This window comes from Triturus cristatus, chromosome 4_1 (assembly GCF_964204655.1).
Source record: "Triturus cristatus chromosome 4_1, aTriCri1.1, whole genome shotgun sequence".
Lineage (NCBI taxonomy): Eukaryota > Metazoa > Chordata > Amphibia > Caudata > Salamandridae > Triturus > Triturus cristatus.
Genome location: NC_140585.1, coordinates 1,029,409,494 through 1,029,436,182, shown reverse-complemented (window position 1 = coordinate 1,029,436,182; position 26,689 = coordinate 1,029,409,494).

Below are 26,689 nucleotides of genomic sequence, written 5' to 3'. Positions count from 1 at the left end.
TTAATACTTAAACGTCACCATTAAGGTAGGCCCTAAGTGCCCATAGGGCAGTGTTCATGCTATTTAAAAAGTAGGACATGTTGTGGCAGTGAAAAACCTTTCTCTGTGGCAAGGCTGGCTCTCCCATAGGAAAGAAATATGTACATTATAACACCTTGTAACGCTTAACTTCAGCTTGGAAATAGGTAGAGAAATGACTCAAGGACTCCTTTTAATAGTATTAAATCTTGATTGTCAAGTTGGATTTTATATAATGTATTTTGAAATAGAAAATTATTTTCATGCCTGAGCCAAATGTGCCTTTTTGCCAATATTCACTGTCACCCTGGCGCTGAATGACTTCTTGAGTAGGGGTGAAATAGCTTCCAGAGCTGAGCCAAAGGGAGATGGGTTCACCTTTCCCTGACTGGATGTCTGTTTGGGCTGTGTCAAGGAACTTAATTATCTTCAAAGGATGGCTACCCTGTCACTGGTAGATCTAGCTCACAACTGAGCCTGCCCCCTATATTCTACTGCTAGTCAGCCACCTACCACTCCTAGTGGGATAGGAGCTGCTCCCAGAACTGGTTTTGAGTGACCACAAATGAGTGCTTGCACATTATCATAGATACGCTTCTGAGCTCGGCACATGGAGAGAAATATTTTGCAAGCTTGGGCTTAGCTAGTACAGTATAAAGTAAAATACATTTTAAGTGTTGCAAACGTGGGTAGGGCAACTCCAGGAACTTTTATTCCATTGGTTAGGGGGTGGCCAAGTGTTTCCCCCACCCACAGACTTGCACTGGCCATAAACGTGGCAACTCAAATACACTTGTGACCTGTGGTAGGCAGAAAGACCTGTGAGGCCTGTTGTTGTGTCCTGTGCAAAGAACCTAAAGGCTGGACCTGCTCCAACTTGTACACATAACTAAAAAGTGGACTCTAACTCCACAGGTCAGTTGGCTGACCTACTGTTAAGCTGGAGAGATACAAAAGCTGCAAAAGGCTTGCTTTCCTGGAGAGGCCTGCTCACCAGTCCCAACTGCACATGTCCTGGGCCCTCCAGGTTGTCCTACTGGTGTGAGTCCTGACCTCTTATTGGTGTCCTAATGTCTTTCTTCCCTCAGATAAGTATTCAAATTTACTCCTCCTACCTAACCCTAAAACCTGAGACTTACAAACTTTTTAAAGGACTTTTTGCCTCGAGAACTGGCAGAAGACCAATACCAACCTATAGAGCCAATCTGCTGACTGTGCATTGCTGGTGCCCCTAACTTTGCTGCAACTCCTTTTACATTCTTCTCTGCAGCAAAAAAACTATTTCACTAGACCAGATGCCTAGTAGAATCGGCGATGGATTATCCTTGACGCAAATATAATGATTCACTTGTTGAATTTAGATGCCTGTGGTTCGTAGTTTGCCAATGGCGGAGATGGCCAAACTTTTCTGATGGCCCAGTGGAGTAAGGGCCATCGGAACAATGACTACAAGTCTGCCAGCCCAATTTAGATGGACAGACATATAGCCATTTTTTACTAATCATCACTGCCAGGAAAACTCTGGCAGTAAGGGACGGTAAAAAACTAAAAATGTCCCCCTCACCATGGGAGATAAGTCCCATATCAAGGGGGCCATTGGTATTTTTTATTTTGAAAAATAACATCCTGCTTCAGGATTCTTTTTTAAAATAAAAAATAGTTGTGAATGACAGCTCTGTCACGTTGGCAGTGATGTGTCAAACTCAAAATAGCATTGAAAGGAACCAATGTGAAAGCAGTTACTTCCAATAATTTAGGTGGGTTGGGATTTAGTTAGGGCAACTGAGTAATATTCTATGCTCCTCTGATGGATACAACATCCACTCGCTGAAATATAAATTGGTTCCTAAGAAATGTTCACCAGGTCCAACGCGGAGCAGCAACCGATCAATGTTGATTGCTTCCTGGGCACAAGCTCTGGAATTTTCCCACCTTTGTCAATGGCTTCACTAGAATCTCGTCCTTCGCCAACCTCTTCTTCAGATTCAGTCTGCAAACTTGCACCACTGAGGACTCTACTTTCTGAGAAAATGTCTAAGTCCGAAGGTAACTTGAATGGGTCCTACCTAGGCTTTGTATCCTACCTACACTCTATTGTGGTAGGCCTACAAAAAATTATGGATGGAAAGCCTGAATTTATTTCACTGTAATAGATTGGGTTGTTTGTTGAATGGTTGAAACCCTACTCAAGCAACAGGTAGCTTGGCACAAAAGCAGTAAGTCTTAACTGAGAGGTAATGTAGTAAATATCTGACACCAAAATGACAAAAATCTAATCAGTTGAATTGAAGATAAGCAATTGTAAAGATTTAAGGTAAGTATAGCACCTAAAAGCACAAAGCACAACTCATGCTTATCTGGTCATGCGAGACTGGGTCAAAGTCAAAGGTTCAGGCTGACCACGATGGAGCGTTGGCTGGATACAGTGACAAGGTTAGTCCCACTGAAAATGTTGCCTTCTAAAGTCCAGTTTGAGGAGTTCCGTTCGCTGTGTAAGAGACTGCGAGGAGCAGGGAGAACATTTCAGATGGTCGTTGCTGTAGCGCAAAGAGCAGGCTAGGCATCGCAGTCAGTCATCTCTGTAGCATGAAGATCCTGTTCAATGTTGTGGACAGTCATTGCTGGATCTTCACGTTGGTGGTCACCGCAGACTGTCAATGCTGTAGCTCGAAGTGTAGATCTCACGTTGCTGGTCGTTGTAGCACATCGGAGTCAGGTTCACCAGAGATTCACATTGCTGGTTGGCAAGCTCTTGGCAAAATCTGACCTGTTCCCATTGGAGCAGGGTCAATACTGATTTGCATATGGCTGGGCCCAAACTAATGTGGCATAGTGTGCAAAATAAGAATAGACTGGGATGCGACAATGAGTAATTAACAGTGGCTGAGATGAGTTCAAAGATTCCATCCATAACTTTTTTGTATACTTTGTCACTCTAAGTGGTACGGGTATAATTATACATGAGTCCAGGGAACACTGTGTCACTGGAACCAAGCTGTACCTGGCTGATGAGCTTGGGGTTCCACCCGCAGCCCCACCACTTAAACATCTGCCTTGGAGTGTCCCAGGTGGAACAGAGCACACCCAAAATGGAGAAAAAATAGAAAAGGACGGTATGGCTCTCCTGAACAGGGGGAACTTTAATACTAAATTATTCATTGCTCTGGATAAGAGAATGTCCCATAGTGCCCTGTGGAGTCTCTAGTTGAATATTTGCCTTGGCTTGTGGTTGCTTCAAGAGGGCAGGGGCACCACCATCATGAAGCTAAAGTATTGGTGGAGCTGCAGTGAGTGCAGTAGCAACCCTCTCCCCAAAAGGCAATTTAAAAATAAAGAGGGCATGAAATGCATAACCTTCAGACATTTCCTCTTCTTGTATCCAAACACTTCTAAAGATGGAACTTGTGTTCTCCTCTTCAATTATCCGTAATTCATACCAATGAGGTTATTTGTAATGTTCCTCTAAACCTCTTAACACCTCTGGCAGCACTCAATTCCTTTACAGACGAAAGGTTGAGAAGTTAGGTTAAAGTGGGGGTGTAGGTAACTCACGAGGTTAAAGCACAGCTCGAGTGAAGTCGTGCCACAAAAAAATGTAAAGGAATTGAGTGCTGCCAGAGGTGTTAAGAGGTTTAGAGGAACATTACAAATAACCTCATTGGTATGAATTACGGATAATTGAAGAGTCATACTTTGTGAAAAGCATTTTTATTGAAATGTTGCAAATGAATTAGTGAACAGTATTTAATGTATGTGTTATTGTTATTTTCAGTTTCCCCTGACGATGGGCCCAAGAGGCCTGAAATGCATTGGGTTTTTAAATAAACTGCTTTCGTTGAACTCAGCGCTTGTACGTGTTTTAAATAAGAGGTTCAGATGGCCCATTTTCAACATGAGAAACCCAGGAAAATGCTCACCTTGCATGCAGACTAGAACATTGTTACGAGTTTAAAAAGAAAGGAAAAATAAAAGGAATAAATTGGACAAATTTAGAAAACATTGGAAAAAGAAGTGCAAATGCAGTTTGGGCAGTGCCATTGAAGCTGGGGTAAAAGGTTGCCCCAACAAGATGTGTTGTAGAAATGTTTTGCTGACATAACATTGAATTTTACAACAACATTTCCATTACATCAAATTTTGATGATTAGCTTATTCAAAATATATTAAAAAGTTATAAACATAGTAGTAAAGAGAACCAGAGATAAGAGGCAGCATTGATTGTTAAAACAATCTTTATACTAGACAAAACATTTCTCAACTCATAATCTCATAAGAAATAAAATACATAATACACTTACCACCTCTATGCTGCACAAATATTTCAAGTTGAGCATGGAGGGTCAGCCAGGCTGCTCTCAGGACCCTCCTGTACAGTGGTGTTATCTGGAGGTGCCAACAATGTGGGTGGGAGGACACACCAATAATGTCCTGAACATTAATCCTGGCTCTGCGATCAAATTCCTCCTAGCGCATGCAGCACATTGAGTGTCGACAACTGCTGCACTGCAGCACGTGCCAATGTACCTCAAAATTTAGACTGTGCTGCATTGCTCAGCTTGCTATCTGGACCCACATAAAGTCATGAGTCAAGGATCACTTACATGGAGAAGTAGTATATGGCAATGGCTGCTTCCCTGGACATTCCATAGATGTTGATCCTTTGCATGTAAACCATACCTCTACTACTTAAATCATTGTTCCTCAAAATCAGAGGCAAAGCAACAAACATGTTCTCTTACATAGTGAAGGCAAAAAAGTGTTTAGGTGTGTGATTATGTGTTGCAAGTGTTAAAACCCTTATTATACAATTTAAAGCTATTTATTGTAAAATAAATATTTATTAGGGCCCTTTGTTTCACCCCAACTTGCAAAGGTAAGAACACTTATGTGATCCATGCCTAGTGTACTTGGAAGGATTAGTGTCAGTTTCCATTCCTACCACATAGATCTCTTTCCTTTCTCCAATGGAAAAAACGTTCAGGTCACTGGGTACTGACTTTCTAAGACGTGCATAGTATCTGACTAAACAAACCTTCCTGACTTGTGAATATGAGTTTGATTGGGCCCCGAGAAAGATCTCAATTAATGTTTTGACCCAATGTTGCAATCCCTCTCCTTCCATGAACAGGTTAATGTAAAAGGCCCACAATTCATGCATTTTACTGTTTGTTACACAATGCCTGCAACTAAATGTCTTGAATATTAAATGGTATGATATATTTTATTTATTTTTAGTCAAACAGTGTGCATGGTGTGCATATATGAATTCTGAGCTTATAATCTATGATGAGTATGGGTCCCTTTGGTTGTATACTTTAGTAGAACCATACCTGCACCATCTTTAACATGATCCACCCCCGTTTTTGCGAATTATCATAATAATGGAGTGCTTGTTCTGCAAAACATCAATTTCACTTACACTCCTCATCTTGAGTCCCATAAGATCTCTTGATTTATCTGGCCAAATTGGGATTTGCAAGGCAAAGCAACACATGCAAGGAATATTGAGTTCCTAGTAACTCACCATGATATTTCACCAGAAAAGAGACTGAGAGGTATTTGTGATCCATAGTAATTTTACTTTTCACAGGGAATGCCTAGGAGCAGACTTTTAATCATGCTTTACTCCTGCACTGCAAAAGTATGGATAATGAAAGTAGTGGGGAATTCATTTTCAGGCATACGCAGGTACACTGCTCTGGTATTCCAGAACGTCTTGCGATGGGAGCTTGATGATATGATTATGAGGCCAATGTCAAAAGAAAATCCTCTCATTTCCTTAAGAATTCGTAAATAGAGATCTCAGTAAAAGAATTTCCTTTGCGTTACCAGTGACGGCTGGCATAGCTTGCGGGTGGGGTGACCGAGGGGGTCCCGCTGGGGGGGGGGGTTAGCAAAATAAAGAAATCACTTACCTTGCCACTGCCGGGTCTTTCGTCTCTGCTCCTGCTCTTCTGCCTCCAACTTCAGGAACAGGAAGCAGGCAGGACGGCACCCTCCACTAAGCCAATAACAACACTGCAATGCAGTGTTGTGATTGGTCCGTAAGCCGTAACATGGCGCTCAGCCAGGAGCTGGAAGAGTGGGCATGTTCTCCATGCAGTCTGTAATGCAGCCTGCATGGAGAAAGGAAAACATGCGCATGACTGCTTTGGGTGGACCGAGAGGGAGGACCAAACAGTTAATGGGCACTTAGGAGTCTGCAAATCATCACTCCACTGTCCTGCACCGAGAGCAGAGCAGACCCGCCCACCCGCCCATCCGCAAAGCAGCACAAACATAAAATGATAGTAACTGAAAGTTATTATCTTTTTATGTTTTTACTTCTCGCACTGCTTGAAAGCAGTGAGGCGAAGCTCCTCCGCCATAGCGGAGGAGCCGCCACTGCGCGGCCTTACTATACATGCGGTGCAGGAAATTCTGCCAGTGAATTCTCTTCAAGTGTTTTCACAATTTGCAGGTTTGAACAAACTCTAAATTTGGACCTTACAGATCTGAAGCACTAGGACTCTCTGCCAGATGGGTTAGAGACACAAATTCGGTGCATGAAAAAGAAAACAACAGCAGATAACCAAGATCATTTACAAAGAAAATATTCTACATACCACTAAAATGTAGCTGTAGAAAGGTCCCTCCTTTGACTCCCTATAGTTCTGTATGATATGGAACTTCCAGACAGAATCTGTTGAAAATATTGTTTAAATGTTCTTCTAAGTCCCCTGTACCTTGCTATCATTTCTATCTCTGATCTCTATTTTTAAACAGCGACTTCTATGTAGGTTTGTGCAGACATAACATCGCAATTATAAAATGCCCCACTTCCCTTTCACTGCCAACTAATTGATAATGCAAGACCTTTAGCGAGCGTGCTCATTTTCAGCGATAGGAATACAGAATTGATTCTTGCAATTAAACATTTAAAGGGTTGCAAATGTATGAGCAATATTAAAGTAGGTAAAAGGGAAACATTGGCAATTGCAGATTAAAACACTTTATCATGTTCAGCTACAGAGCAGCATGGTAATAATGGTTCATTTATGGATGTGGTGGGAAAACTCGTGACCTTTGCTTCATTAAAAACATTATTTGTAAAAGGCCAATCGTCAGAAAAAAACTCCATTATCTGTTTATCCCCTTAATGGAAATGTAAAATTAACACTGATTTGCATTGCATTTGGAAGAGTTACAACTCTACCGTGCCATGCAGCTTACGTGTCAGCGCCCATTTTGAAACATATTTAAATATTTTTGTGTGGATTTGTATGTGTGAACAGTTTTGAATCAGAAAATGAAGAAATCTCTTTAATTTCTAAACTTTTATATTTGGATTTGCTACTTTTACAAAAGAAATATTTTGACACCATGGAGGTGGGAATACATTAAAACTGCAAATGGCAACATCTCATCGTGTTCTGGACCACCGGAGAAGACCTCAAAAACACCTGCTAAAAAACACTGGAATGCCTCCGTTTATCTATTCTATTCCTCACTATGACTGTTCATCACAGTATATACAATCATCTGCTAGTACCTCAGTGGTGCTGGATGGCTGCAGTGCTTAAATTGTAAAAAATAAAATGGTGCCATGGTCAAAAATGTATCTTAGGAAGCCACCACACACTTTCACCACTGGTACCTTCCAAAGTCTGCATAGGTATTGGAAAATCCTTAACTGCTATCTCTACACTGCCTGCAAGGTCTTTCATTGGGAGAGGGAAGGAGGAAGTATTTGAAGGGATTCTTTAACTTTTATTGCTTCTAATAGTGAATATTATGCTACTTTTTCAGATAACAAATTAACCCTTTGCATATGTGACGAACTGTGGCATACGTTGAGCACTGAAAGTGGTGGGATTTAATATCTGCCTGAAATCCAGCTGTGAGTGAGTGTGATTATCTCGAGTGGGGTTTGAAATGGCTCACTCTCCTAGAAACGTTTGAAAAAAATGGGTTAATTAGTGTAAACTTGTGAACTTTGTATACTTGTAAAATAATCTAAAGCTTCTGAGAAGGAAAGAAAACATCAGCTTGGCCTATTTGTGCTAGTCTTTGCCCAACAATCTAAAAACGTATCTGAAGATACACAGCACTGGCTGCACCAACAATGGTGAAAACTAATGACTTTTACTGAATTAGGTTTTACTATGCGCTGCATTTACCATAATGCATCTGAGCAAAGCAAGTGCTAGGATGTGAGGCAGCGGACTCAATTCCTCCTTTGTCTGACAAGGCTCCCATGAACTGACAAGCTCTGGTTGATGCACATGTGCTCAGCAAGTGGTACAGAGACCTGAGAAGACTGTGAGCAGCATTTCCAGTACCTCGAGAACAGCTTGTTACTGTTCACTGAAGAAGAACTACAATACTAAAACTCGTGCCATGTGATACACAGGACTGCCTGCACCAAAAATGGTGACAAATAAAGACTTTTACTGTAGTAACAGTCACTAAGCACTGCATTTACCATAATCCATTTGAGGACAACGAGGGGTATATGTATAAGAACTGCTGCTAACTAATGCCAACACTCGTTAGCGGCAGTTTTCTTAACGCAGCCTATCACCAAAAACTGTCGCCCTGTTAGCGGTGTATACAATACGTTGATACATGCCGATAGTTTCAGTTAGCTGCGGTGAAAACTGCCGCTAATCCTAGCATGAACGCAATACACATTCTGAAGTTAGTGGGCAAAAACTGACGAATGGCCCATTAGTGGCAAAGAAACACACGTTAGTCAGCAAAACATGAAAAATAGGAAACAAAACCCTTGGAATGCTGAATGGAGCAGCCAGGGACAAGTGCAGCACAGATCAACAACCCCCCCAAGCCCCCCGACAGCCAGGTTGACCAGTCAGAGTCCCAAGGGAAGAGGAAATTTAGGGCTACAAGCATGCATCACTTATCATTGCGCACTCCTTGCAACACCATGGCAAATCTTGAAAGCGCAGACAGTCCCTGGGGCCTGGAGGCCTTGCTGGGCCTGCCTCTGGGACCCTGAGTGGGATGCGGTGGTGCTGTGGAGTTGCTGGGCCATGGCCGTAGACATTGAGGTGTCGGCAATCGCCCTTACCTGGTGATGAAGTCTGTCAGGTTGCATGGAGACACTTTGCTGACTTTTGTGAGAAGACCACCTGGTGCCCACTGTAGCTGTGAACCTTAGAGCCACTCCTGCATACCAACGTAGGTAGGTCTGCATCGCATTGCAGCCACCAACACTACACCTTGGTGCACAGAGATTACCAATGGTGGACCGCACCTCTCTGCATTACAGGCCGGACGCTGTGGAGAGTGAGGCCCATGAGCTGCGCCAAACTTGTGTGGAAGGAGCACTGCAACTTCACGCCTAAAGAGGCCCTGTTGCATCACCTGCATCGGGAGGTTCCCCAGCGGACTTGGCGGCGACTGCTGTACCAAGGCTTGTGAAATCGTGCCTGACTGAGGCTCCTGCTGGCTGATTCACAGATTTGGAGAGAGTGCTGCGTATTGCGCCACTGTGTCAATGTCCAGGTGAGGAGAACGTGGTACGTGTTGTAGAGGAGGCCTGGGGGTCGAGTCGGGCCCAGGCCTAACACCTGTGGGGGACACCCCCCCCAGTGGCGGCTCATCCGCTTTGGCAGAAGAGCGTCGCTCCATTGCTTTCAAGTAGTGCAAGAAAAGTAAACATAACATGATGATAACTTTCTGATTTACACATGTTTCCTTTGCATGCAGTAGGGTGAGTGGGGCTGCTCTACTCATGGAACAGGGCAGTGCGCAATGACTGTTTAGTTGGCCCTCTCAGGCCGCCCAAGACAGTCATGCACACATCCCTGTTCGTAAATCAGGCTGCATTACAGCCTGCATGGAGAACATGCTCACCCCTCTAGCTCCTGGCTGAAAGCCTTGTCACATCGCTCAAGAACAATCCTAACACCGCATTGCAGCATTTTGATTGGCTTAGGGGAGGGAGCCTGGCTGCCTGCTTCCTGCTCCTGGAAGCAGACTCAGGGGAACAGGAGCACAGAAGACGTATGAGGTAAGAATGTTTTAAAAATATATATTTGCAACCCCTGCTCCCCCCACATCCCCGACTCATGAGTTTAACCACAGTTTGCTGGCATTTTGGCCATGACTTATCTCTATGGCAAATGCTATCTTCAATGGAATTTAAGACATGAAATTAATGGCCATGGTGTAATTGCATTCTACTTTCAATGACCCTCTATGTGAGCCATCTGGTTACATTGAATCACTAGGGTATCAATCCCTTGTCCACTTTAATCATGTAAATCGTATGTATCTCACTTACACAGGTGGTAGCACTGCTCTTTTTTGGAATTAAAATCCAGAATTATGGAGCTGACATACAGTGTGTAATTACTGAAATTCAATTTTGATTCATACTATTAAAGGTGAGGTACTTATTTTCTTTATTTCATCTTTAGGGAATCCTATGTAGCATAGTCTGGTTAGTGAGATCGAAATTTCATGACTAAATGATTGCATTTTTGTTTCCCTCATTTAGGCGTTGATATTCCTGAATCCTGGGTCTATCTTTCTTTCATGAACTATTGTTATCACATGCCACCTCCTACTAACGTATTTGTATAGTGATCCATTAGGTGAGATTCATTGGCACTGTGAATTCCTATTGATACTATTCTATTGCTATATATATTCAGGAAACATAATTAGTTTAACCCTTTTCGGTCAGGTCTCTTATCAAACAGTGTCTGGAGACGATTTCTCTACTCCTGAAATCACCAAATGTTAGCACCCTAGCAAGAGGTTTTTTTCTTTATCATTTTAAGGTGAGGACGTGCAAATGACTGGTCAGTATTTACATGGGGTCTGCACAGAAGCTTTCTTCCTCCCTGTTTCATTTGCCTCTCTTATCTTCTCTCCTTTAAATTAGTGATTGTTGATAGGCTTTATCTTTTTCTCCATTCTTCTAATGCACTTTTCCTTAATTGCCCCTGTCCCTTTATTAAAATGTAAATTTTAATTGTTAAATTTTTCTAATAAATCAGAGTAACTAATAATTTTTAATTGAGTATCATGTATGTGTATTTATACAATTCGTTAGTCCAGTGTTTGTTGAATTGGTTTCTGTATTTTTTTCTGTAGAGTAATAATTTTGGTTTAATTTTAACAAATACGTCTATGTACATATTAAGACTTTCTGCAATATAAATATGAGTTTTTTCCATCATTTTGAGTGTCTTATGTGTGTTTTGTGTTATTTCTTACAGCCCTGATGAAGTTCCAAAAACGTTTGGTATTAGGGAACGAAACGCGTTGGCTGTCTTTGTGAACCATTTTCGATTTTAAAATAAAAGACAAAAATTAAGAAAATAAATTTGGACTTCCTGTATTATGTACAGTGCACCTCCATTTGTTCAAAACGCTGTGCCACATTATACCTGCAAGAGGTATGATGTATGCAGGGTGGGCGTTCCCATGCAACAAAGCCTCATAGGAGTGGCGCAGTGAAATCCATCAGATTTCACTGCAACAATTGTAGGACATCACTGTGTCAGTACCTTACGCAGTGCCACAGGGATGAGCTGGCCCCATGCAGCTGGAGTTGAGTCATGCTTGTGACACAAGTGCAGCAATGTGTGACTTTAGTGCCTACCGATACATCAGGATTCCAGACGTATGTGTCATTAATTGTGACATGGAGCCCCACACAGTGAATACAGCGCATCCATGGTGTCGCAAGAAGGACGAAGTGAAAAGTGTTGCAACGCTGTTTTGACTTTTCATGAATGAGACCAGGGAATGCACCTTATCTTATTGATGGTGCGCATTCCTGCCCTGTAGTTTTGTTGCAGGGCAGTGCAACAACATTTCTTGCAGCGTAGTTCAGCACCAAAGCCTTTTGAAATGAGGCCCCAAGTGTTTGCACCATTTTTAAGACCAGATATTTTCTGGTCTTCAAAAACTGCCTTTAACTGGAATTAGAGGCAGTTTTTTTGGTGTTGCACTATACAAGGAATCCCTTGTAAATATCGCACGGTGAGGTTAGTGGCAGTTTTTGCACGGGAACGCCTACCTCGCATCTCATTTTTGTTAAGTCCCGCTAACCGAAGTGGCGATCCTAAAAATTCACGTTTATGCCGGAACACTGTCGCTAACTGCAGTTGGCGCCAACTTGTAAATACGACGATTAAAAAAAAGCTCTTGTAATGTCAAAATATTGAAGCTACTGAGCCGTTAACTCCTTGTACATATGCCCCTGAGTATTGGGATGTGAAGCAGTATGCCTCCTTCCTCCTTTATTTGATAAGGCTCCCTTGAGCCGACGAACTGACTAGCGCTGGCTGCACTAATATTGGTGAAAACTAAAGACTTTTAGTGCAGTAAATGTTGTCAAACACTGTATTTACCATAATGCATCATAGTGAACTGAGTGTCGGGATGTGAGGCAGCGTGCACCCTTCTTCCTTTATTTTGTGAGTGTGACTGCCCGGAAATTTTCTGCTTTGCTCACAGACCACCATCCCTGTATTCACAGGCATTTCTGAAGGTTTAACTAGCAGAATCCTTGCCCCTCAATATTAATGAGGATCGATTATGTGAATCTTACCAAACCATCCTATTTGTCTATAGAACTTATTCATATCTGTTGTAGTGCAACAATATTGTCAGATCAGAAATCAGTCATGTTTTTGTCTATTTTGTGATATTGTTAAGGTTTGACAAAATTTATGTTTTCGAGGACAAGGCACATGGATGTGCAAGGAAATGATGTGAGCAGAGTACCCACACCTACTCATATATTAGTTTCAAATTTGGAGATAATGTGCATGAGTAGAAGGAGAAGTTGTATTTCTTTAATACATGACTGGAGGATACCATGTAAATTTCGTGATTCTCAGGTTAGTGAGATATCTGCTTGGCATATCGGAGAATCAACCCAACTATTATTTATAAATCAAGGTCGCACCTTTCACATCAATAAAAATGTAATGTGAGTTTGATGCCACATAGAGTTCTTTACCTAAATCCATAACTATCCAGGATTGTAAACTAAACGGAATGAGTTTTAAACCAAGCCAGAAAACCTTTGTGTTTTTTGGTAAATATTAAAGCTAATGTAAATATTACGTTTAGACAATATCCGCAGGTGTAAACAACAGAGTAGAATTACACTCAATTTTACCTTTCTCTTGTGGTATTTATTGCACCCAATGCATTCAAAACCATTCAAACTGAAAGTGGCCAAATCTAACACCAGAAGAACTGTTATGGCAATCCCAGTGTGACAACAATACGGCTGTTTTAGGAAGCTTAGTAGTTGGTCAAAAGAGCCTGGATATCCTGATAGTGCCAAAAATTGCATTTACTAGCCCCATCAGGTCTATAAAGCTAATGGTAAATATGTTATAATCCTTTACATTCCATCCAAATCGGAATGACAGGTTTCCAAAGTAACTCCTCCAGAACAGGTAAAAGGTTCCATTTTGTAATTCCCCATTAATGTCATCAGCCATCCCCTGAATTAGCCCTCAGTATCTGCAGGGGCAGATCCTCTAGTAGGGTGGAGGAGCGTTGCCCCACTGCTTTCTCGCAGTAGGGCAACGCTTTGCTTTGTGCATTGTGGGCGGGCGCATGGGTTGGCTGCTCTTCTCTTTGAGCGCGGTAGGAGTGGTTTGTCCACTCCTGAGTGTGCAAAGACTGTTTGGTCGGCCCTCTTGGGCCATCCAAACCAGTCATGCGCACTCTGCCCTTTTCCATGCAGGCAGCCTGCATGGAGACCATACCCACCCCATTAGCCCATGGCTGGGCTCCATCCTGACCAATCACAACGTTGCACTGCAGCGTTGTGATTGGCTAAAGGGGAGGGAGCCTGGCTGCCTGCTTCCTGTTACTGCCGAAGGCAGGAGAGCAGGAGAGCAGAAGCAGAGATGACGCGGGAACCGTCCTGCGGAAAGGTAAGTTTAATCTTTTTTTCTTGTTTTTTCTTTCCTCGTGAGACTCCCCACGATCCGCCCATGTCACACCCGGGGAATGCCCCCTTGTGACTCCTCACGCCCGCCCCCACACCCGCTATCCAAGCCGGCCGCTACTGTGTATCTGTAACTTCAGGGGTGGATGCCACCGGCTGGGACTTGAGCTCTTGTAACTAGTACCTGACAACAGTGCTCGGGAAAGTCAGACTAAGGCAGTGCTCGGGAAGGTCACACTATGGCACTGCTGAAATAATATCAATTTGACGGAATATCGTCAGGAACGTGTATTGCAGCCTTGATGACTGACTTATTTACAGACAGAGATGATTGCAAAAGTCCCCAGACCCATTCTGCCACTTGTGCCATCCATCAACACAGGCCATTTAGTGAAAACGTTACGGTTGCTTTCCTGCCCATTTAGAAAAACACATATATATTGTAACTGTAAAGTGTATTTATGTAGTGCTTACTAGCCCTGAGAAGGCATTGAATCACTTTGAGGTAAGTAGCACACTACGCCCGATATCAAGGTTGGAGTTAAACAGTTAGGAGATTAGTAATATGTGCTTTTTTCTTGTGGATTAGTAGTGCTAAGTGTGCTTTTAAGTTCTTGTGTGTTTTTTATTCTTTTTTGTGTCTTGAGTTTTTGTAGTGTTTTGAGTAGGAGTAAAATGATGGGAATGGGTTAGAAAGGGGAAGTAGTAAGTTGTTATTGAGAGTAGGGTCATATGCACCTGCTAGTTGGTGAATTGGCTAAAAAGGATGGGAAAGTTGGAAAGGATATCTGGGAGTTCATGGCAGTCATAAGGTTTGGAATTTGTCAGAGAGGACGCCCATTCCTGCCAGTAAACCCACTTACCTGCTGCACCAGCACTTTGACCGGGGTCAGCCGGGGCCTCTAAGCCCCAACGATCCTTGCGCCTGGAGGCTCCGCGTCACGGGGCATGTGCCAGAGGCGCTTAAGAGAGTTCCTGGGCTCTCGCAGCGCGGGACGCCCATTCCTGCCAGTAAACCTCCTTTCTTGCTGCACCAGCACTTTGACTGGGGGCAGCTGAGGACTCTAACCCCCAACGATCCTTGTGCCTGGAGGTGCTGCGTCAAGGGCATGCGCCGGAGGTGCATAAGAGAGCTCCTGGGCTCCCACAGTGTGGGACGCTCATTCCTGCCAGTAAACTCGCTTTCCTGCCACACCAGCACCAGCACTTTGACCAGGGGCAGCCGGGGATTCTAACCCCCAATGATCCTTGCGCCTGGAGGTGACGAGTCAAGAGGCACGTGCCGGAGACGCATGAGTGAGGCCCCTGGGCTCCCGCAGCATGGGACGCCCATTCCTGCCAGTAAACGCGCTTTCCTGCCACACCAGCACTTTGAACGGGGAGAGCCAGGGACTCTAACCCCCAACGATCCTTGCTCCTGGAAGCGCCACGCCGCGTCACGGGGCTCCTATGTGGCAGAGGCGCATAAGAGAGCTCCAGGGCTCCCGCAGCTGGGGACGCCCATTCCTGCCATTAAACTCGCTTTCCTGCCGCACCAGCACTTTGACCAGGGGCAGCCGGGGACTCTAACCCCCAACGATCCTTGCACCTGGAGGTGCCGCATCACAGGGCATGCACCAGAGGGGCATACGAGAGCTCCTGGGCTCCCGCAGCGTAGGACACCCATTTCTGCCAGTTAACTCGCTTTGCTGCCACACCAGCACCAGCACTTTGACTGGGGGCAGCCAGGGACACTAACCCCCAATGATCCTTGCTCCTGGAGGTGACGCGTCAAGGGGCAATCGCTGGAGGTGCATGAGAGAGGTCCTGGGCTCCCGCAGGGAGGGACGCCTATTCGTGCCAGGAAACTCGCTTTCCTGCCGCACCAGCACTTTGACCAAGAACAGCCAGGGACTCTATCCCCCAACGATCCTTGCTCCTGGTGGCGCCGCATCACGGGGCATGCGCTGGAGGTGCATAAGAGAGTTCCTGGGCTCCCGCAGCGTGGGACACCCATTTCTGCCAGTAAACTCGCTTTCCTGCCGCAGCAGCATCAGCACTTTGACCGGGGGCAGCCGGGGATTCTAACCCCCAACGATCCTTACACCTGGAGGCACCGCGTCACGGGGCATGTGCCGGAGGTGCATAAGAGAGCTCCTGAGCTCCTGCAGCGCGGCTGGACGAGGTTGGGCAGGGCCACATTTCTTGGTGTGTTGCTACAACTTTTCGTTTTGGCTGACAATTTGAAATCTAAGGTAACAGGATGGGGAAACGCAAATTAACCATTCACACCGAGGATCGCCCATTAACCTCTACAATTACCAGTTTTTTAACTACCACTATGGGGGCCATCAATAGTGAGATTGAATGTGTGGAAGAGAGATTGGAAGCCCCCAACACTAAAACCAACACTAATGTCAATCAGCAAGGGTGTTTTTTAGACACCTGAGATCCACCTCCTCATAAAAAATGCCAAGGCCTGTAGTAAGTCAAAGATGAAGGTACAGCCACCAGTAACTCGGAGAAAAGCATTGGCACCCAATGTGAGGAAGAGCGTAAGGGTCCTAGACTTGGAAGCTGATGCAGGCTCAAACGATAATGGAGTTTATGGAGATTCACTGTCACATGCACAACTAGTAAGCTCCCTCGAATCAGTAGTGAAATCTCTCCTTAATCAGTTTTTAAGCATTTTGAACAGCATCGAGAAGTCACTGAACATTTTAATTGGCTCAAGCTAATCTAATTTAATCTCTGGGACACATAATGCACCAGATTCTGATCCCTTGCCCACACACCACACTATACTGCCCATCAGGAACTTAGCTCCTTCACTTTCGGACCCACTGCCAGGTGGTTGCCCTATCATGGATACCAACACTTTAACTTGCCCCTCTCAGCCCCAGAAACTAAATGCACCTGTCTTGTCTAGAGGCCAGTCATCCACCTTAAATGGGTTACAAGAGGTTGGAGTACCTAATCCTGTTGACAATCGCTACGCCAAATCAAGGAAAGTCATGAAAGAACTCTTCATCTCCCACCTGAAGCTACCCCGCTGGTAATAATTCTAAAAAATGTGCCATTGTTGCCATCTAACAAGTAGGAAGACGACGCAGTTAAAGAATAAAACTGAACACTGGCTAGTGAAAGCCACGGATTGGCCGAGCAGCAAAGATTTATCTCAGCATATAAATAATGTTGAACGGGTTTCAAGGGTGGGCTAACAACCCAAAATGGACACAGGCGACTGTGTTGTACATTTTAAAAACAGGTCATTAGTTCACTTCCTAATGGATAGGCTTTCTTGGTGCAACAATTTTAGTGTCCCCATTGAGGCAGTACCCTTAGGCTATTTTTACAAGCCAATTGCAGTCGCAGTGTGGAGGCCACCATGTACAAGTGATAATCCGTTTGATAATTTTACCATTCCAACTTTTAATCACTTTTCTCCCCTTGATTATGTAGACTGACTACATGGTGGCGCATGGATATGATTGACATACAAAGCATGATTTATAACAGAGCTTTGATAAAGGTAGCATAGGTGGTCTGGATTTGGCACATCCTAATATAGCCACGAAACCCCAGGGCGTTAGTGAGACAATGGCACATTCAAGTATCAAGCAAGCCCTTTGTAGTCATAATGGTACAGCTGTCTATGGTAGCCTTTTTTGGAATATTGCTGGCCTGTCTAACAAATCGAAATGTAAACAATGGCTTGAATTTATAAATGGCTACAATATTGTATGTTTAAATGAAACCGGGTTGAGAGAGACTGCTCACATTAATGGTCATGTTTCCGTATATACCCCAGCCAATGTAGCTCTGGGCGGTCATTCTAATGGCGGTTTATTAACTCTGCTAGCAACAACTCTGTCAGGCAGAATAGGTGAGACCCAGCTCCATTAACCACGCTTTCAAATTATTAACATTCTTTTTAGAAAGACTGTGAGATGGATTATTGTTAATTTTATCACAATAATTTTAACACTATAAATACCGCTATTGTCGAAGATCTAGAAAACTCACAATGCAGACATATACAGGAGACAAATACGGATTTCATCATTCTTTTGGGGGGGCCATTTCAATTGCAAAATATGCTCCTTATCAAAGCAGTCTGCATGTTGTTTATTAGATGGGAGCAGGGATGGTGGCCGCCACTTTTATCATAATCCTTGTGGGAATATTTTTAAATCACTACTTTCAAAATGTTCTCTTTTCCTCACAGCTGATATTATTCAATCTAGTCTCATTCATGGCCAGAGGCCATTAGACTTTAATTGATTTCATTGCCCTTTCCGAATATTTTAAACCTCAATCTGTGATCTTTTCTATCCCTAAAGTTTGTTTTAGTGATCATTAGCCACTATCCCTCTAGAGATTCAAACTGGGGACCCTTCCGGGACAACAAAATTATGCCCCATATCCTATGATAAAAACAAGGGGCTTTTGCCCAAGTGGTCCACCGTCAACCCAGAATCCGTCCTACAACGGATCTTGACCACCAATATGAGCCAAGTTTTAGACTGTCTGGAAGACAGAGTAAATCCACCATCTATGTTGAAAGACTTTGCTGCAATAACTGAGACCATTAATGCTGCCCTATCCAGTGAGCATAGAACAAGACCTCAGAAGCAAAGCAAGTGATTTAACAGTGACTGCTCACAGTCCCACAATAAACTTGTTAAGGCACTGAAAAAAAACCTCGAGATAATTTGGTGGTAAAACAACTTCGATTTGAATATAAACAGGCGCAAGGGAAGACGTAAATCAGACATAAGAAAAGAAGATTGGGAACAATTGCACATAGCTTGTCAGAGTAAAGACCCTAGACTGTTTTGGAAGATTGTTAACTCAGGCACCCACAATAGCAGCATTGATGTTACAATCATACCTGAAGAGTGGGTGGAACATTTTTCCAGTCTATATAGTATTAATGGCGAGCAGCACACCAATTTAAATGATAGGGCATCTGAGCTGGCTCATCCAATGATTGACGAGGTCAAAAGGGCTTTAAACTAAACAGTGAAGGACAAGGCCCTTGCCCCTGACGGTATCCCAGCAGATCTGTTTTTAGCTAATCCTGCTTTATCTCCCTCTGTTGACTAACATTCTAGGTTGTATAGCATTCCAGGGTCCTCCTGAATCATGGAAATCTGTGATAGCAGTGCCTATTTTCAAGAAAGGGAACGGGTCTGACCCAAAATGTTATCGGCCCATCTCACTAATTAATTGTACATGTAAATTGATGGGCAGGGTCATATTAGAGCAGTTGGAGGCCTGGGTAACCGATAGCGAGAAATTCTCGGATATACAATATGGATTCAGGAGGGGCCTGGGAACCATCGAACAATGTCTTAATCTGCACCTGGTCATTAGCAAGTACACAATCGCTTAGCCCGAATCCCTTTATCTTGGGTTCATGAACATTACGTCTGCTTTTGACTGGGTGCAGAGAGGGAGATTGTGGGAAAAAATGTTGAACATGGGCATTGAACCATCTATTGTCCACTTCCTAGCAACAATGCATCAAGATGTGATGGTGAGGGTCAGATATGGTGTAGAGGGTGAACTCTCAGCCCCAATAAAAATGGATCATGGGGTTCTCCAAGGTTGCGTTCTCGCACCTTTTTTATTTTGTGTATATATAAATGAGTTAGAAAGCTACAATAATCATGGGAACGTGGATGCCCCCAAGATAGGCACCAGAAATCTCCTGCACTACTTTACGCAGAAGATTGTGTTTTAATGTCCATAACCAGTGTGGGCTTGCAGAAGCTTTTGACAAGGTTTAATGACTTCATGAATGGACTTGTTCTAAAGACCAACATAGGGAAATCTTGCACTATGGTGGTGGGTAAATCCCCCAGTGTCTTAAAATCTTGTTTTATAAAAAATAAAAAGCTGTCTTATGTTCCCACTTTTTCCTATCTGGGAATACCGATTGATCAAAGAAGCACCTGGCACCATTTAATTGAAACAAGAATTAGAAGTATTAACCAAAACCTGTAGGCGTTTTTTAGATTCACGAAAAAGCTAGGCTCAAGACTGATCAATGCAATTATTAACATCTATAAGGATGGCTCCTGTTCCGTCATACTGTATGGGGCTAGAGAATGTGTTTTCTTGTTATCCAGTGGGTCTACAAAGAGCCAAGAACATTTTTATGAGACGCTTGTTGACAGTCCCCATCAGCCTCCGTGCTACTATCAGTCACAGTGAACTTGGCTTGATCCCTTTGTCTTTTCGTGTACAATTAGCACTGATTTTATTGTGGCACTACATCTGGGCAAAGGAAGAACCAGTTTTAAATTGTGCAATTATTTCAGACTGTTTTAATTTGGATCACATGATAAAGATACCCTGGCTCAGTTACATAAAAAACAGCTAGAGTCCCTGGGGCTGGCTGATTGTTTTCACAATCCAGCTAGCATTGCAAAGATCCTAAAAGCAAAACTGAAAAGGGACATTCCATCTTGCCTATACACAACTAGAGGAAATTTAGAGATGAAAAAAAAGAGCATCTTAGAACACTTGCTTCTAGTCTGTTCTTTAGGGGTTGAGCCTTATCTTTCCTTTTATTTCAGTCATACTAAATTGTTCTACCTTATTAGATTCAGGCTTGGCATTTTGCCAAGCTGGATCTGTGCCCTTGTGATTCAGTCGACTTAGTGCACACTTCATTTTATGTTCTTTTGCCAACTTTATATCCAGCCAAGACGTGATTTTATTATCCCTATGTTAAAGTTTTTAAACATCAGAAAGTGTCGGGCAGCTTTACATCATCTCCAGCTTTTAAAAGATGAATTTACCTGTTTAATGATTTATAGAAATATTTCTTCAGCTGTTCATTTACGTGATATTGTTGGAAAATGATTTTATCTGTTTTAATGAATTATCAGTGGGCCTTAATGTTTACTGGGACAAGGGATTGTTATTAATTTATCTATTCATGCTGCTATCTTGTGCTAAATCATTGATTATAACTCTGATATTTTGATAGTGAAACTGTCATTGCTTTGAAACCTATACTTATTGCTTGTATTATTTCTCTTTTTAATCTGTTTTTTAGATGTCTTTTGATGCATTCTTATATGGCTGATAGCCAGCCGAATCAAGATATTTTGACTGACTGACTGACTGACTGACTGAGTCAGAGAGAAGAGGGATGGGACAAACATTGAAAGGAGTACATTTTTATTTTACAAGAAACTGAAATTATCTCATACATACATATAAACACCAGACATTTTGTAAAATTGTAGTGGGTGAAAAAAGAATCTGTATAAATATCCATATATATACAGAAGCAGCAATATTTACATGGTCTGATATCCACACACGTCTTGTAGTGAAGTATGCAATTTTTTTTTTTTAAACAAAAACTAAAATTCCTTTATACATACAGATACATCCATAGCATTTAGGGCCTTAGTATGAGTTTGGGGGTCCATTGGACCGCCAAATCCACGCGGGCAGTGCGGCTTCCACCACACTGACGCTGACAGTCCATTCCCTGCAGGAAATGCCTTTGTCCTTCCATTTGTTTCCCATTTGATTCTCCCCTATTCATAGGCACCGCAGTGGGACCGCCAAAGAACCACCCACCAGAGACAAAAAAGCCATAAACTGGTGGACGGTTTGTTATGGCTTTGGCGGTCTTGGAATGGGGTGGTGTGTCTGTATATATACAGTAATATGTACACATAAACTGTACTTATTGCAAGGTTTGACGTACATATGTATCTTGTGTTGTAGTATACAGTTTTTCTCTAATATTAATTTACATGCTTATACCTGCAAGAATAGTTCAATGAAAATGGCACATGCATAATGATAACCTCATCTGACTATGGATTTTTTGGTTTGCAAATAAGTTTGATGCTGTTATGGGAATCTTAACAAAACTTTCCCCCAAAAATGCCACCCTCCTGAGCTTCCTCCTGGAAAGTTTTGCAGTTATCTGTCAAGTGGGGGATGAATAGATGGGGTCCCAAAATGGGTTTTGCCGAACCAATTTTCCATAGTAATATTATGCACAGACTAGTGCCCTTGTCAGCCACTGCTTGTACCCTCACTCATTACATCCCGAATCACATCTGAAATTACTTCATTGATAACAACACTGTGCATGACAAGGAAACGAGTTACAGTTACTTTAGGGCACAAATTATGGTTACTGTAGATAATTACAACTGGTAAATTTCAGTGTTTTGTTCGTTTTAAAACATTTTGGGCCTCATTATGATGTTGGTCGGTAATGCTCCGAACGGCTTTCAGTTTGTCCAAATCTGTGTCGGAATCCATGACTGTCCGATTACGATGGAAGGCTGTCACAAACTGACTTTGGGGGCCTGTTGCAGGCCCCCCTTCACCCAGAGACCTCCGGTTGGGGCCCGTGGAGGTACCCATGGGTCTCCTCTTTCCAACCATGGGGTGCCCGCCACAGGGTGCAAGGTTTTCTGCAACCAACCCATTTTTCAATGGGAGCCTATGTTGTCGGTCGGAACAAAGGATTCCACTGAAGTCAATGGGTGTCTGACAGAACGGTGTTCGGAACGATCGTAATTGGTCGGTCAGACTGCCCAAATCCATTTCCGACATGTAGTCGGTGGGAATGCTTTCCGACCAACATGATAGTGAGGCCCATGTTTTAACTGGCATTCTTACCTAACTACAACGTCTATTCAACCATTGTTTATATATATATATATATTGTGTTGGCCCTTGCCTTCCCAGCTCACACATTCCCAGAACAGCAACTGCCCTTCTTATCTCCCCATTTAGCCTGGCCACCTGGGATGAGACGCCACAGAGAGTATATTTCTTGTAAAGGTTGGTGATGAGGTCACGTGCACTTTTCTCTGTCTTGTACGCTCTGCTACAGGCCAAGACAATTGATTGCCACATGCCACAAAATTACACTTATTAACATGCATACAAAGACATATATAGACCTAGACAATTCTTATCCTTCAAAAAAAGCATGGCTGACATCAATTAACATGTGAAAAACATGGAACGTGAGCTCCATCCACTGTACGTAGCCCCTCTAAAAATGAAATATAAACAAAAATTCAGACACAGGCTACACAGGCATCTCGGTTTTATTGACAGAAACACTCAATATAAATAAAAAGAAACCAATCCTAGCTAACACCAAGGTTTTAATCACTGTCTAACATTGAAAGGCACTCATACACAGATACACAGACACCTGTAAAAACAGACAGATACAGAGCAAGGCATGTATATGCATTCATACACTTAGATTCATATGTATGGAGAGTGATAAAACACCACTGCCATGAACATTCACAGACACACAGTCAAAAAACAACATTCTCATCCACATGCCATCAGGCATATGGAAAAAATCACAACAAATAACACAAAAAATAAGATAGTTCCAAAAACAAAGACATGGATGCATCTGTTCCCAGGTAAACAAACATAAAGACGAATACACATTTTTACATAGATACACATTGACACAGATGGACATATAGATGAGCTTTTTTATTGTAATTCTGAGGACATGGTATATAATAGAAAAATCACTTATTCTGATCAACAAACCATTTAAAATGGAGTCTTAATTATACAAAGACGTCTGAACTACGATTTGTGGGGTTCTCTCCCATTTTTTAATGAAGTCCTCCTGAGCCATAGACATAAAATTATTTTTCATCGATAGCAGATTCTCTCAATATCTTTGACACAGGGTGGGGAGATGCCTGCTCCAGTATTTCGTCATTAAAACGAGTAGAGTAACTCAGAATGATGGGGGGCACCTGTGGAATTTGAAGAGGGGCCCCTCAGTCACTCATATCTCAAAGATATTCATTGGCCTTGGGTTGAAAGGGCCTCCTGAAGGATTAGGGGCCTCTGAGGTGTTGCCCCCCCCTGCTCTACAGGGGCTGCAGGGGCCTGTGTTACATCCCCAATTAAGATGTAATTCACTAGGTTCAGCAAAAAAAATACAGATTTCCTTCTGACGTTTGGAGCAGTCCTCCCATTTCCTAGCCTAACATCTCAATTTATTTGGTCAATGTTGTCTCCCATGAAAAAACTCATAGGGCAAGAGTGCAAAAGATTTTTCACTGGCAACATACAAATGACCTTGGTGGTAAATTAAGAAACCTAGGAAATGCTTGGTGCAAACATCTTTCACCACTGTATTGCGAAAGCAGATTTATATAGGCTGTGATATCTGCCAAGAATCTTTCTGCAAATTTGTTGTATTGCATTTTGTTGTGTTGGTAATGTGTTTTGTTGTTTTTGTGCTCTTGTATTGTTGTACTGCATTACACTGTTGTATTATTGTGTGTTGTATGACTTTCTGTTTTGACTGTTTTGTTGTGCTGCTCCTTGTTTGTTTTTTGTTGTATTGTTATTTTAATTTGACTAATGTTATTGCGCTGCTTTTTTCTGTTGTTAGTTTTAGAGATGACAATAAATGCTGCTATATTTCCAGCTGAAAGCAGAACATTCCTTTGAAGATCCAGTGACAATCAGCCATTTACCAGTGTCTGAAAAGGTCAAATAGGGCTGCTCCAGCACTTTAACTAGGACACAATTGAATGTAAAACTATGACAGAGACGTGGCTTACATTAGCACTTTTGGTGCTCACCAGATATGATATGGCCTGTAAGATTAGAAAGACATTCCCAATTCTAAATACACACTAATCTACTGTAGACACTCATCAAATAACAGTAAGATATATGCTGTTGGTGCCATTCCCCTGCACTCATAAACACACAGGCTCTCTCAAAGATCAACACAAACATTGCATGATTCACTTAACATGCTTTCTGCAGAGCTTCTAAAAACATGCAATTCACCCCGAAGACATTCCTATTAGGCTGAACTGCCCTCTGTTGAAAAATCAAGACAGATTGGTAAAAATCAATCAAAGTTATTGATTGCCTAATCTTTGAATCTGTAATAAAAGTGGAATTTGAATCATTATTTGAGAGTAAAATGTTTTTCTCTATAACTTGCAATCGATCTAGGAAGAATTAACTTATTTTCTGAATTTGTATTTTCCATTTATCACATGCAGCACTTGAGGAAACAAATTGGTATATGAATGTAATAGAGGAAATGATCTGCAGCATGGAAAAAAGTGAGGCAGTGTTGGAGCTGCAATTTCTAAGGTAGAGACCAGAAAGGACTGACATATATATGTGGCATATGTGTTTGTTTAAGGTGTTAAATTGAGTGTAGGGTTAAATTTGAGGAAAGACATTCTGAACTAAAGTGGTAGGTAGGGATATGGAATGCATAATTTGCATAGGGTGCCGGTCACTAGGATTTATTCAAAGGCTATGCCTGGCAAGGAGACTTGGTTCAGAGATGAAGCATGATCAGCCATGCTTGTGGGATGAGGAAGCAAAATCGAACTAAAGGATCTCCATTGTGTTACTGGGCAGCTACTGGTAGCTAACCAGGACCCTGGAAGTAGCTCTCTTAAGTGAAGTCCAGCACAGTATGTAATTCAGAGGATCTAGCACATTGAAGAAGGCAGTGCTACACATCGGTGGACCATACACTGTGACAACCTACAGCACTTGAAATACACAAACCTATCTCCATTCTCTAGTTAACAAAGTCACATGAAGATGTGTCATTTTGCAAGCCACACTCTATGAGTCAAATAGTTTGGGGCCGATTCCGTCCGGGTCAGAAAGCTCTCCGACCGAGCCGGATCCAGAGTGTTTTCTGACCGAGCCGGAATCCTGCAGTCCGACCGAGCGAGTAGGATGCGGTTCGGTCGGACTCCCATAGGAGTCAATGGGAGCCGGTCGTACGATGCGTACATGGGCTCCCATTGACTGAATGGTTACGTCTCGCACAAGGGCTCCCCCTGCAGTGGGTACACGTCTGTGCCATCCACATTGTACATGCCTGTGTTGGGGGGACCCTTGGGTCTCCCCCTGTGTCCGAGTCCTAGGGTTGCGGGTGGCAAGGGGTCTGACGCGGACCCCCAAAGGCAACTTCCCAGACGTTTTGCGAGCTAGACACTCCGGCTCGCACTGGCTGTCCGACGCGTTAGCTTACGGCCGAGATGTACGGAGCAGTTCGGACCCGGAAATGACTCGGTCGGTGAATTTCTTTTTTTTTTTTTTTTTTTTTATTATTTTTTTTTTCATCATCATAGTAGACACTTAGATACAATAAAACAAAAACATATAAAAATATACATCAACCGTATGATAAATTCAGAAAGAAGGAGAGAAAAAAAAAATTGCATGAAATATGGAGGAAGAAAGCAGCAATCATACAGTAATCAAATAATCATGAAGGACCATATAAGCACAAATTGAAATAATCACAAAATAATATAAAGTTATATAATCACGAGGGCACTAGGAAACTTATAAACTCAGATTTACATAATCACAAAAACAATATAGAGTTATATAATCAAAAGGACATAGGTCGCCAAAGTGCTTCTAATTTGACTAAGGAACGAAGTCCCCTTGTGCTTGCCAGGGCGGCCTCTAAGCCATAAGTTTCTTTAATTATAACCCAAAAGTCCTCGACCAGAGGAGGTGTGGGGGAAATCCAAGCCCTGGCAATAGCCAATCTAACAGCCGCCATTAAGATTGAAAAAAGACGTGCTATACCTGAATTATTCTCTTTGTATCCCAACATAATTTCAAGATCAGTCAATGGTTGATCCAATCCAAGTTTTAGCTGGAGTAACTGTTCGATTTTCTGCCAAAAGACCATCAGTAATGGGCACGAAA